Below are 13,813 nucleotides of genomic sequence, written 5' to 3'. Positions count from 1 at the left end.
ACCAAATCCAGATTGAAGTGGCATGTAATTGTTACACCCCTAGGTTTTGCCATCATAGAAATGGATAAAAAGCAATGTGATGCAAGTTCCCAATGCCCAGACTGAATAAAGGAACAGAACGACTGATGTCATTGACCCGAAGATATTACAGATAGAAAATTCATAACAATAAATGTGTTGTACTATGTTGATACTCTTCCCATTTCTGCCTTCAAAGTGAGATGACATGCTATCAATTTACAATATGCCGAACTGAATGCATCATTTGAGCATTCTGCTTTTAAAATGCTTTTTCTATCATTATTGCTGATAACTGCTTAAAACCAACAAAGGATATTGTGGAAATGAAAAAAATAACCTTGTTTAGTGTGTGTTCCATTAGTTAGGAAGACCCAATTGTCTGAGTCAGTTCAAGGACATCCTGTTTTTAGCTGACCTATCCAATGTATGTTGATATCAATGTGTATTATACAATCATGTGCACAAACACTAACTTCACTCAACAAAACATAAAAGGGAAGCTGAGAGTGAAATTAAGAAATAAACCTTGAACAGAGTATTATGAAAAACTGAATCAGTTCTGTGAGATTAGAAAGATATATACCATTTAAAAGTAAGAAGTTTGAACAACAGTGGTTCAGTTCAGAATAGAATTTATCATATCCAGATAAAAATAGAGGAAATTGTTCCACACGCTTATCTCAGATTAACTCAATAAAGTCAGGATGCAGTTTTTCACTTCCATTTCCACTTCCCAGCACAATAAATATCCAATAATCAGGCATCCTTGAAATGTTGTTGGTGTCAGGACAACAGATTTTTTTTTTCAATCTATTGGATGTTACACCTATTAATACCCAAACAATTTTATTGAACTTTTCTTATACATTATACAGTCGTAAAATGAGTATTTAATAAACTCAATGTGCTTGAAAGAGCAGGAGATAAAGAAGCACTCCGAATCCCAGCTCTAGCTGCAGATCTCCCATGATCCACAGCTCTCATGTTCCAGCAATCATACGCAGCTCAGAGAGTAGTCTGAATCCTAGAGCTATCTGTATTCCAATTTCCCAGTTTTGGTTCAACACCCCACTTACACTTTGGACCCTCAGCTCGCATTCCAGACTAAGGAGTGAGCCAGATGCCCGGTCCATCAGGACTTCCAAACAATTGCTGGAGTATTACTGTATGCAGAAGGAAGATTTTCAGTCTTTTCTCAAGTCTCTTCTGTTGCCATATGGGCACCATTGTGTAGTACATCATGTGTCCCATGTATGTAGCCATTTTGTATACATGTGAGCAGATTAGCAGCACAGACTTCCTAATTCTTTGCATGCACAAGTACTAAAGTGTGTTCAGAACAGTGGCTTCCTTGTAAAGTGAAAAGATTGTGAGGGATTATGAGGGTTAATGTATAGAGGACATTTCCCCCTCAGGTTGGGTGAGAATAGAACCTGAGGTCATGGGTTCTGAGTGGAAGGTGAAATATTTAAGGGGAATCTGAGGGGAAACTTATTCCCTCAGAGTTTGATATAAGTGCGGAACAAGCTGCCAGCAGAATGGTAGATGCAGGTTCAATTGTAACATTGTGCAACCGTCTAGATACCTTCTCTATGTAGTAAAATGACTAGAAATATGAGCTATGTGTTGAGTTGATTGAGTGAGACTTTGATGGCAATGTGAGGCTCAAAAAAACTGTACCAAATAGGATATCTGACTTGACAAAGGGTTGTTCTGATAGAGAAGAAACAGGATGCAAAGCTAAATGCTCCACGATGCTTGAAGAGAAGAAAACTAGTGCAATTAAGGAGCTAAAATAATTAAAATAAAATGACAGCAGCACCCAGATATAAAAGAGCTGCAGTGCTTGCTTCTCGAAGAAATGAAATTAGAAATTTACTTTGTGCAATAGTTCAAGAGGACATTAAATCTAAATTTTACAAAGAAAGTACACACATAATGTTTATTACTGCACTTTCTTGGAGAGTAACGAGCAGATCTAGTCTGACCTGGTAAGATTAGTAACATCTTTAGAGGATTATCTGCTGAAAAGTGAAATTTGATATTCACTGTTCTGGGAATCTCCTTCTAACTTCGCACTTATCATCCTTTACAGCTATCATAAAATGTGCCCAAATTTTTAAAAATTGATAATTACATTGATGACCAAGATTTCCTTCATGGAGAACTTGCACACCAGCCTGCCTCCTTTAAGTGCTAAGCTCTTTCTCTGCAGGAGCCGCTCATTAAACAAACCATTACCAAAGAAACCTTCCAGTGATGTCTTCCCTGTGGCAATAAACATCAACCAGCTTCACTCAGGTGAGTCCCAGAGAGAACATTTTTCAAAAGCCTTCAGGTTGCATATATTATTCAGATTAAGTTAACCAGGGCAGGGACTGATAGGCCAACACGGAAGCAGTGTTGTCAGACCAGCAGCAGGACCTGTCCACTTGTCCTTTGATGACAATTGCATTACTGACTGATTTCCTTGAAATGTTCTCTTTTGTTTTTGAAGGCAGGACAGTAGATCTGTCATGGACTCAATGGGGTGAACATTCTCCAGCAATTAAATCATAAAACAAAACAAAACCGGACACAAACAAGACACTTGACAACAAACAAGACAAGACAACAAACACAAAATCCTGGTGAAATGCAGCAGGCCAGGCAGCATCTATAAGAAGCACTGTTGACATTTCGGGCCAAGAACCTTGTGGGGGAATGCGAAATGATAGGAGAAGACCGGAGGGGGTGGGGTGAAGCTAAGAGCTGGAAAGGTGATTGGCAAAAGGGATACAGAGCTGGAGAAGGGAAAGGATCATGGGACGGGAGGCCTTGGGAGAAAGAAAGGGGGAGGGGAGCACCAGAGTGAGATGGGGAACAGGCAGTGATGGGCAGAGAGAGAGAAAAATAAGAGGAGGGGGAAAAAAACTAACCATATCAGGGATGGGTTAAGAAGGGGGAAAGGGGCAATAATGGAAGTTAGAGAAGTCAGTGTTCATGCCATCAGGTTGGAAGCTACCCAGCTGGTATATAAGGTGTTGTTCCTCCAACCTGAGTGTGGCTTCATCTTAACAATAGAGGAAGCCATGGATAGACATATCAGAATGGGAATGGGACGTGGAATTAAAATGTGTGGCCACTGAGAGATTCTGCTTTCTCTGGCGGACATGATGGAAATTTAAATCAAATCTCTTCTTCCTGCACATGACCCAAAGTCCGTCTATTCTTTGTTCATTCATATGTCTATTTAAAATGTTCTTAAATGCCCTTATTGTACCAGTTTAAACCACCGCCACTGGCAGTGTTTTCCAGGGACCTACCACTCTCTGGGAAAAAATCTGCATATCGCCTTAATCAATCCTAATGATGGGTCTTGGACTGAAACATCAGCTGTTTATTTCTCGCCATAGATGCTGATATTGCCTGATCTGCTGAGTTCCTCCAGCATTTTGTGTGCGCTGCCTATGACTTCAAGCATCTGCAGAACCTTTTGTGTCTCTTTTAAACTTTACCCCTTTCACGTTAGGTACATGTTCTCTTGTACTTAAAGTAATTTTGATAATTGTAATATTTTGGTAATTCTATGATTTCTGATCTTAAGCATAAGGTAACAGGGAATCATAGCCAGGGGGCTTCCTATTTGACACTTCTTACCAGCTTTGTTTCTATTGACATCAACGAAGAGATGAGAAAAAAGCAACCATAGTGACACAATAACTCCAGGCAGTCCCTGCCCACAACAACAATCCTGATCTGTATCGTAGGAATTAAGTTCACAAAGTCTTGATCCAGAGTGATTAATTGTAATTTGAGAGGGTGTAAAAACCAGATCCACCCTTCATAAAATAAATTTCATTTTGATTAATAACATTCATTTTACTCGCTTTTGGAATCAGATAACTTAACCAGAACTGAGAGAAGTATGCAAATAGCATAATAATATGAGTGTGGTATTTTGTTGTTACGTGCAGTGTAATGATCCAGCTAAACTGTGACATAGGACACTCACTTCATTGGGAGCTTTTTTGTGGTTTCAAACAAGATTTCAAATCCTGAACATACAACAGCTTTGTTGTCGCATGTGAAACCTGATCAAAATTCCACCTTAATAACAGAAACAGCTCAGAGTAAAAGGATCTACCATGACGGAAGCTGCAGTGAAAGAAAATGCAGGTGTTCAGGATTTCATGTCAGAAGAGTATTTTCTCAACATCTCAGGAGAGGAAAGGTGGGGCCAGGGTGTGGAGGTGGGATTTGACCCATTGAGTAGAAAGCCATAGGTTTGCAACAGCAAGCTCTTAATTCCTGTACAGGGATTTTGAGTAATGTGTTATCATACTCCAAGTCTAATTTACATGACAGCCAGACCTGACTCAACAGCTGCTTGAGAGAAGTGAAACAATTGCTGAATTCGTCCTCAAGGTATTTACTAAGAGTTTTAATATGGAATTGAATTACGTTTATCTGAAACCGCTTTTGTTTGCTATTTCTATGCAGTTATGTTATCAAGACATTGGCCTGATTTTTATTGTCAGTGGCAGGGAAACACCAGTTGCTGCTAACATAATAGAAAGTGCACCCACCCACAAAGATTTAAAAAATTCTAAGCCTTCCCTCCCCTTGTGACTTCTTGTGTCATCTTTAGTGTGTCTTGTAGCAAAGATCCCATTAATCTAGCCAGACTGTTGGATAAATTCTGAGTGTCATCAAAGTAGGGAATGAGTTTTCCAATTCTCTTTAAAAGCCTCATTAGTGTAGTGTCTTGCATACTTAGTGGCTGTGAGATCAAGCTCATAACCTCTCCTGTGGCTTTTCCCTTTCTACATCAATTGGTCTTGAATCATACCTTTGGGGAACAGCCATTTTTAGTCTTTTGTCCCTTCTTACCATTCAAAATGATTATGACTGACCAATTACTTTGGCACTTTTACTCTGCCCAAACCCCATGTCCTTTAGTTCCTTTCATACTTATATCTGATTTGATCTCTATCTTGAATATACAGAGCAACACTGCACCCTTGGGAAATGAATTCTAAAAATCTCTGCCTTTCTGGATGAAGAAATTTCTTTTCATATCAGCCCTGAATTTTCATTCATTTTCAAACCATGATCCGTGGTTCCAGATAATGTGGTGTCAGGAGCTGCTTAACAGAATTGAAACATTTACTGAATTCATCGTCAAGGTATTTTCTGAGAATTTTCAATTGAAAGAGATTAATGCTTATCTGAAATTATTCTCATTTGCCATTTCTATTCAGTTTATGTAAATTAATTTTTTTATTCAGCGTACAGAAAGCAGAAGTACATATCATTAAAGTAGGTTGACATATAAACAGAAACAATATTTTTAAAAATCTATGTGGATTTTAGTGTGCAAGGGTTAAAAACAGGAGCCCAGCTTATAATTTTTTTCAGGGTTGGAGAGGTTGTTGAACAGTGATTATGATTTGGTACACTGTTTAAATAGTTATTAATCACTCAATTAGCAAGGTTTAATGTTTTTAGTGAGGGCAGTGATAAAGAAGTGAGATGTCAAATCACAGATTTAATGTTGAGTGTAAAGATGGATGTGGATGAATAGGATAACATTGACAAAAACACCAACATTTCCATGTTTAATTGCACATTTGTGGGCATTGATAGTCTGATATTATATAGTGACTTCTCTGCCATTGTACAGGAGAATCTAGACTAATGATTGGGTGCATTGTGAAATAATTTATTCAGTTTCAAGTTAACCATAGATAATCATTATTAAATTCTCGATATATAGGCTATCTGTGCATCTTGAGCACAAACTCAGGGCATAATCATTCATGACATAATCATATCTGTGGCTCATTGAGAGCATTCCTGCATTCAAGTTAGAAGGTTGGAGATTCAATTTCTTTGTTGAAACTGGAGCACAACCTATTAGTCTAATGAAGTGTTGTTTGATGTTACATAAAGACCTTCCTGATAAATTTGAAAGGATCCACCACACCATTAGTAAAGGAATAAAGATACTTATGGTGTTCTGGACAACAGTTGTCTCTCAACTAATAGCAATAATGCAGAGACCTTTATCATTTTTACTTTATGATAGGCGTTTGCTGCCAAAAGATTAATTCAGTGCAAGGGATGGCGAATGTCTTCAAGTTTTGTCTGGAGAACCTGCAGAAGATTGAGAAGTAATCTGAGAAAGCTGTTGATGTCTATGACATTTCACCAGAATAAACAGAGGGAAGCTGTTCCTAGTGTGTACTGTTCAAGATCAGGAGATATAGAATGATGAGACAAAATTTCTTGCACAAGGTCCTTGCAGATAAGAGTCTGCTAATTGGTATTACAATCTTGTAAAGTGAGGGTTAATGATCAACAATATGCTGTCTCACTGAAGTTACAATTCTCTATTTTTCTGTTTCTTTGTTATTTGTGGTCTTGACATCAGAAATTATTTTGCTTTATATAATATTACAAGTAATGCTGAAGCTAGCATCTAGCATCTTAACTTGAAGGGGTTGAGTAAATGATAATCTTGTATAATTTGAGTTTAAAACATTTCAATATCAGATGGTTTGAATTTGAATAAAAATTGCATTGTAAATACAAACTGAAATAGACTTGCAATATTGTCGGTGAATATCTCCAATTGGATTTATTTTCAGATGTATTCTCATCACCAGACCACCAGGGATTTTCAACTAATTCCCTCCCACAAGACCACCAACATCAATGTATCTCTCTTCACATAACCACGTGAAAACTCAGAGTGCTCCCTTTCAAGACCACCAGTAAAACCAAAAGTATTTCCTCACATTAAATCACTTGCAAAATCAGATGTGTTCCTCAGTGGCAGACCACAGAGGAACTCAAAGCTCTGGGCCACCAGTATAAATGAAGCAACTCTTTCCAAATAAGCTGTTAAAGAACCCAGAGGAAAATATATGAAAATGCAAGAAAATATTTTTGATTTCCCAATCAAAGCATACGGTCTGGAAAACTGAGATGAGGCGCATCTTGCCAAATCCGATTTTTTTTGTTGTCCAGATGCAATATGGTAAAGCTGTCATTCACAGTCAGGCCCCATCTGACTGCTGGGTAATGAGTAATTACAATGGAATGCCTATTGTTTGGATTCCAGCAAGTGTGAATATATTTTTTTAATCAAATTTGTTTGCTTTTTCCTGTCCTTTTTAAAACATTTTTGCCAGAATTTTGAAATACATTCCTTATTGCAATTATGATTCTGTTCCAAGGAAGCAAAAGACTGAGAAGATAGTCGGTTGACTAAAGAGATTTCTCTTTGCTATATCTATATTGTCTGGAAACCAGTTCCTCCAATCAGCCAAATCAGCATTCCATAATATTAGTAGGTGGCATCAGTTAAGGGAAAAAGCCATGCAAAGAACTTATCACAATCATTTTCCCATTGAAAACAAACTTACTTATGACACACAGATTTTTTTTATTCTGTAATATTTTCCAAGAACATTAGACAGTTTTTGACAAGAATGGGCCATTCGGTCCATCAAAGCTTGAAAAATTCCTATTCACAAAGTGTGTTGAAATAACTATCAAGTTTAGATTTGAAAGTCTCGAAGGTACTACTCTCAACTACACAACTAGGTAGTTTGTCCCATAACTCACTGTGTAAAGAAATGCTTCCTGATGTTAGTCTGAAGTTTCCCTTTAACCAGTCTTGACCTACGGCCTCATGTCCTTGATGATGGATTAATTTTGAAGTAGCAGATGGCATGCTCCTTACTTATACCCTTAATGATTTTGAATACTTCTATCATGTCTCCTCTCATTTTATGTCTACTTAGGTTAAGAAGATTTTAATTCTTTCAATCTTTCTTCGTAGCTCCTACCCTACAGAATGAGTCTAGTCGCCTTTCCCTGAACTCTCTATAGTGCCTTCACATCCCTCACACAACATGGAGAACAAAATTGTACACAAAATGTGGACTCCCAAGCACATTATGTAGCTTAAGGACATCTCTTGACTTGAACTTCACTGAATGAATTATATTGCCCAACATTCTATTAGCCCTCCTAACTGCTTCTGTATAGATGTTGATAGTGATGAGTCCATCAGGGCACCCAAATCCTTTTCACATAGTGCACTTTCTAACTCAAGAACCACCCCCCCCCCCATTGTATACTTATAACTAATATCTCTACTTCTTATATATAATGCTTCACATTTACTTACATTAAATTTCATCTGCCATTTTTTTGTCCACATCTGGATTTTGTTTAGATCTAACTGTATTGATTTTGCTGCCTGGCTGTTATCAGCCCATTCCCCCTAGTTTTGTGTCACTAGCAAACTTTACTAGTTTATTTGTTATTTGCTCCAAATCATTAATATAAATTAAAAACAGCAGTGGCCCCAAATCTGATCCCTGCAGATCCCTACTTTTAACATATTCTAGGAGTGAAGATGACCCTCTCACCATAATGGGTTGTTTTCTGTTTTTGGCCAATTCCACACCTATTCTCACAGTTTACACTGAATCCATACTCATGTAAATTGATGATTAACCTCTAGTGGGGTTAAAGTATTTCCCATTCTGAGACACCTTGCAGATATCGATCCAAATAGCTGTCTTCAGGTGTGTAACAATAGAGATATCCTGCTGATATATGAGTCAGGAGGTAAGATTGGGATGCGTCTGGTATCTGAAGCTTTGACGAGAACTCCACATTTTAGTAGAACGACAAGCAATTCTTGCATCGAGGCTTACTTTGCCATTGATTTGTTATAGGGAAGCACTGTCCAACTTAAACTTGTCAAATATGCTTATGCAATTAAACTATCTATGCATTTATCTACATGTCCCCTTTATACAGTATTTCTCAGGCTGAAAATGGTAATGATTTTAATTAATTTAGGCTACCCTTGGAGGAAGTATATTAGAATATGTTCAGAAAGCAAAATATTCTATGACAAACTCTTGTCACATTACCGTGAAAATGAACCCACTCCTGCTCAATAGGTTCAATAGGTACATTTAATGTCAAAGAAATGTATACAATATTCAAAGCTAGCAGCTAACCCGCTGCTCCCAATGTTCCACATTCTCCTCCGATGTCTCATTCAGGGTTGGTGGCCTTTAATCAGCCCACTTCCAGAGATACAAAAGTCCGGTACCCTGAAGATATGTGTCCTTGGGATATCAAAAAGCGGCCAGTCATGAGGCCCTGAGAGCGGGTCCCACTCCCGCAAAGAAGCAAAGTCAGAGTGTAACTCCAGGTCAGGGTCTTCAAAAGAACCTTGAAATTGAAAAAAAAGAGATATCAAAGATAGAAGTAGAGCTGTTTCCAAAGATGCAAGCGAAGGAGTTGCCGTTTAGTGCCATCTTGACTTGAAGGCTTTCAGAAAACATCGTTTAAACAGCTGCTGAAGTTAATCAGTGTCTGATTTGCAAAATCTCCTCATATCACCCCACAAATTATAATGTCTAAACTGTCCAATCCATGGCCTTACTATTGCACTGTTTTTTCACTGATTCCATCACGTTTCCTACCATTTCTTACTGTCTGTTCAGACTTCAAGTAAAGATGGATGCTTTCATTCACTTTCTCCAGCTGGTGTCTCCAGGTGCCACACCCATTGCAAACGGGAATCAGCAGTTTGGTTGCTTGCCATCAGAGTGCAAAGATTTTTTTATTGCTGTGGGAAATTGCATATCTTGAATATTAGTAGCACAGCAGTATAATTGTAGGCAACTCCCTCCTTCTGACAACTGTTATCCAGGGCATAAAGTTTACCTCTGCAGTGCCCAGATTCATGCTGGTATTCATACAACAGAATACCAATATTTTTGCCTTTAGAGTAAAGCTCTGATATTCGAGAACTTTGTTAGTGCCAAACAGGCAGATTTTCTAGCATATTGGATATTATATTTTATTAATGCCCTAATGGACGTATAATTCAATTTTTTAATGTTACACAGTGTAAGTTTTTCAATGAACCCGGTGAGTAACCTTGTGAGCCAGATGCTGAATAACTGGAATTTCCAAAATTTCTGAAACTGATTATTAAAGTTTAACTGGATTACGACAGACTGAATTGGCGAGAAACAGACTTTAATACAAGAATCTGTTTTTACATTGCATTCTCAAGGTATGTGCATCATTGGCACTTTCTATTTTATGCTCATCTAGAGTTACCGTGAGATGGTGGAACAGACTCTCTTCCTCATACTGCTGACGGTAGCTTGGTTAAAGTAGTGACTGTTTTAGAGGGCAGTCAAGAACCAAGCACACTGTAATCAGGCTGAGATCACACTGAGGTCAGACTGCATCAGGAGAGCAAACATCATTTGCTTGGTAACATTAATTAATCAAATTGAATATTTACAACCATCTGAGTTTGTTGGTAACTTTGTTAGTTTTGGTTCCCTGCTGATCATCAACACTGATGTACCTCAGGTCAAACACCATCTATAAATTTGCCAATGACACTGCTATTGTTGACAAAATATCAGATGATGGTGAAAAGGCATACAGGTGTGAGATAGATCAACTGGTTGAGTAGTGTCATAGTAACAACTTTGCACTCAACATCAGTAAGACCAGGGAATTGATTGTGGACTTCAGGATAGGGGAGTTGAGGGAACATGCACCAGTTCTCATCGAGGGACCAGAATTGGAATATGTGAGCAGTTTCAAGTTCTTGGCTATCAACACCTCTGACAATCTATTCTGGGCCAAAATACTGATGCACATACAAAGGAGGCAAGACATCAGCTGTGTTTCATTAGGAGTTTGAGGAGAATTAGTATGTCACCAAGGACATGCACAAATTTCTACAGATGTACCATGGAGAACATACTTATTGTTTGCATCACCATCTGGTATGAAGAGGCCACTGTACAGGAGCTAAAAAAACTGCAAAAATTTGTAAGTTCTGCCAGCTCCATCATTGGCACTAGCCCTCCCCCCCCCCACCCCCTGAAGTCTTGAACACATTCAAAAGGGGATGCCTCAAAAAGGCAGCCTCATCATTAAAGATCCCATCATGTGGGACATGCCTTCTTCTCATTGCTACCAGTAAGGAAGATGTACAAAAGCCTGAAGACACACACTCAACATTTCAGGAACAGCTTCTTGCCCTCTGCTATCAAACTTCTGAATGGGGAAAATGAACCCATTAACACTACCTCAGTATATTTTCCTCTCTTTTTGTAGTACTTACATAATTTATTCTTATTTATATACTCTTATTTTAATTTGTAGTTTTTATTATTATGTATTGCAATGTACTGCTGCCACAAAGCAACAAATTTCATGACATATGCCAGTGATATTAAACCTGATACTGATACAGGTATCCCCCGCTTTTCGAAAGTTCGCTTTATGCCACTTCACTTTTACAAAAGACCTACATTAGTACCTGTTTTCGCTAACCGAAAGAAATCCGAAGACGATTTTTGACTATGATAAAAGGTGAAAAGCAAAGATAGAGATCAGCGTTGTTTTGCAGCCAGCCGTCATAGAGGCAGCGCACACCCCGAGCAGCGAGAGTGGCGCAGTCAAGCTCCTTCCCCGGGAACTACACTCAGCATCAAGCTGCCACAGCTTTGGACTGCCTGAGATTTTCACTACGATTGACAGTGCTGCAATGATTGCAGAAAAGTATGTCTTTAATTCTGAAAGGACACGTAGTTTTAGGGCAGGTTTGTTGTATGTTTTGAGTGCTTACAAAGAACTGTATGATAGAAAATGCTTGACCAGTGTGCTCGTTGTCTTCCCGATTCTGGTAAGCAAAACTACACAGTACATACATTATTTCTACTTTATATAGGCTGTGTATTTATCATACCATTCCTGTTCTTACTATATGTTAGTGTTATTTTAGGTTTTATGTGTTATTTGGTATGATTTGGTAGGTTATTTTTTGGATCTGCGAATGCTCAAAAATTTTTCCCTTATAAATTAATGGTAATTGCTTCTTCACTTTATGCCATTTCAGCTTACGAAGGGTTTCATAGGAATGCACTACTTTTGGATAGTGGGGGAAACCTGTACCACCTTTCAATACAAATTCTCGGGCCGTTATGGTTGGATTTGAGCCAAGATTCTCTGCATCATCACTGCAGGTTGCTGGATTTTGAGTTAGCTTCAACTGTGTCCAGTATGTCGCAACACGAGGAAATCTGCAGATGCTGGAAATTCAAACAACACACACAAAATGCTGGTGGAACACAGCAGGCCAGGCAGCATCTATAAGGAGAAGCGCTGTCGACGTTTCCGGCCGAGACCCTTCGTCAATACTCAGTTGAATTTCATGCTGTGGCCAGCATAATGTCAGTAATTGGTGTCACTGCCAGTTCGAGATCAGCTTCAACCCCACTGTTGTAAGTTGATTAGAATGGTTCTTTATAACAATAAAATGGTTTCTTGACCTCTGAATCTACATTGTTATAACCTTATGCCTTACTGTTGACCAACACTGCACTTTCTCTGTAACACTTGTTCTGCACTCTGTTATGGTGTTATCCTCCACTACACCGATGAACTATTGAAGTGATTAACCACTATGAACAGTATGCAAGGCAGGTTTTTCACTGTAACTTGGTGCATGTGACAATACAAAGATTGAAAGTACGTTTATTATCAAGGAATGTACGGATTATACAACCTTGAGATCTGTTTGCTTGACAGACGGTCGCAAAGCAAGGAGCCCAGAGGAACCCAATTTTTTAAAAAAACGGTAAGACCAACCCCCAGTGCCAGCAGAGAAAGAGAGAAAAAAAACAAATCATGCAAACAATAGAAGCGAGCAGTAACAACAGTATTCCAAACCAAATTGAGTTCTTAGATACAAATCCCTGGAGCAGCTCGGAGTAGGCCCAAAGCCTTGATATTCAGTTTATCATATTAGCAGGCAAGTCACTTTAAATTTTGCAGACACAAAGCACCACTGCCCGGGTGTGGTGAACTATGTGCCTGTCGGGACACACCCCTGCTGACTGCTCCTGTGGCTCCTCCCACAGGCCCCTGTATAAAGGAGACCTGCGGCCTGAAGCTCGGCCTCAGTCTCCAAGACCTTGTATGATAGACACTCACTCCTGGTTCCTTCTTCCAGTCAATAAAAGCCGATATCTCGCCTACGTCTCAGTGTGAGTTATTGATGGTGCATCAATTTTATTGACTGGAAGTTTTAAAACATGGAACCCGTTTTGCGTCCGGACCGGTTGGATTTGGACCCTCAAGACCCTGACGCAGCTCTCGCTCCAAAGTTTACTCCTTTATCCGGGACCTGCCGACCTACGAAGGGGCACTGGACGCCCTCAAACGACAGTACCTGCGGCCGGTGAACACCGTCTACGCAAGACATCGCTTAGCTACCCGGCAACAGCGGCCTGGCGAATCGTGCGCTGAGTTTCTCCGAGCACTACAGACACTCGTCCGAGCTTGTGACTGCAAGACGCTCACGGCAGAACAGCATGCGGAGCTGCTGGTGCGAGACTCCTTTGTGACGGGACTGAGGTCAGTGTACATGCGCCAGCGGCTGCTGGAGAACTCGGATCTTACCTTAAGCTCGGCGATAGAGAAGGCCAACGCTCTAGAAGCTGCTTTGCATAACGCTGACGCTGTCCAGTCGCGCAATTCCCCGCCGGTTTCGTGGACGCCTCAGACCCCGCCACCGCCGGCTCCCGGGAGCGAATTCGCCAACGCCGCCACCAGTCGCCATTCCACGAGCTCCCCGACCCAGACCACGGCTGTGGCCCGTAAGAAACTCGTGCTTTGTTATTTCTGTGGCCAAAAGAAACATCCTCGACGACGCTGTCCAGCGCGAGAAGCGACCTGC

This window comes from Hypanus sabinus, chromosome 28 (genome assembly GCF_030144855.1).
Source record: "Hypanus sabinus isolate sHypSab1 chromosome 28, sHypSab1.hap1, whole genome shotgun sequence".
NCBI classification, from domain to species: domain Eukaryota; kingdom Metazoa; phylum Chordata; class Chondrichthyes; order Myliobatiformes; family Dasyatidae; genus Hypanus; species Hypanus sabinus.
The sequence above is the reverse complement of the archived record's forward strand: the minus strand, read 5'-3'. Positions refer to the sequence as shown.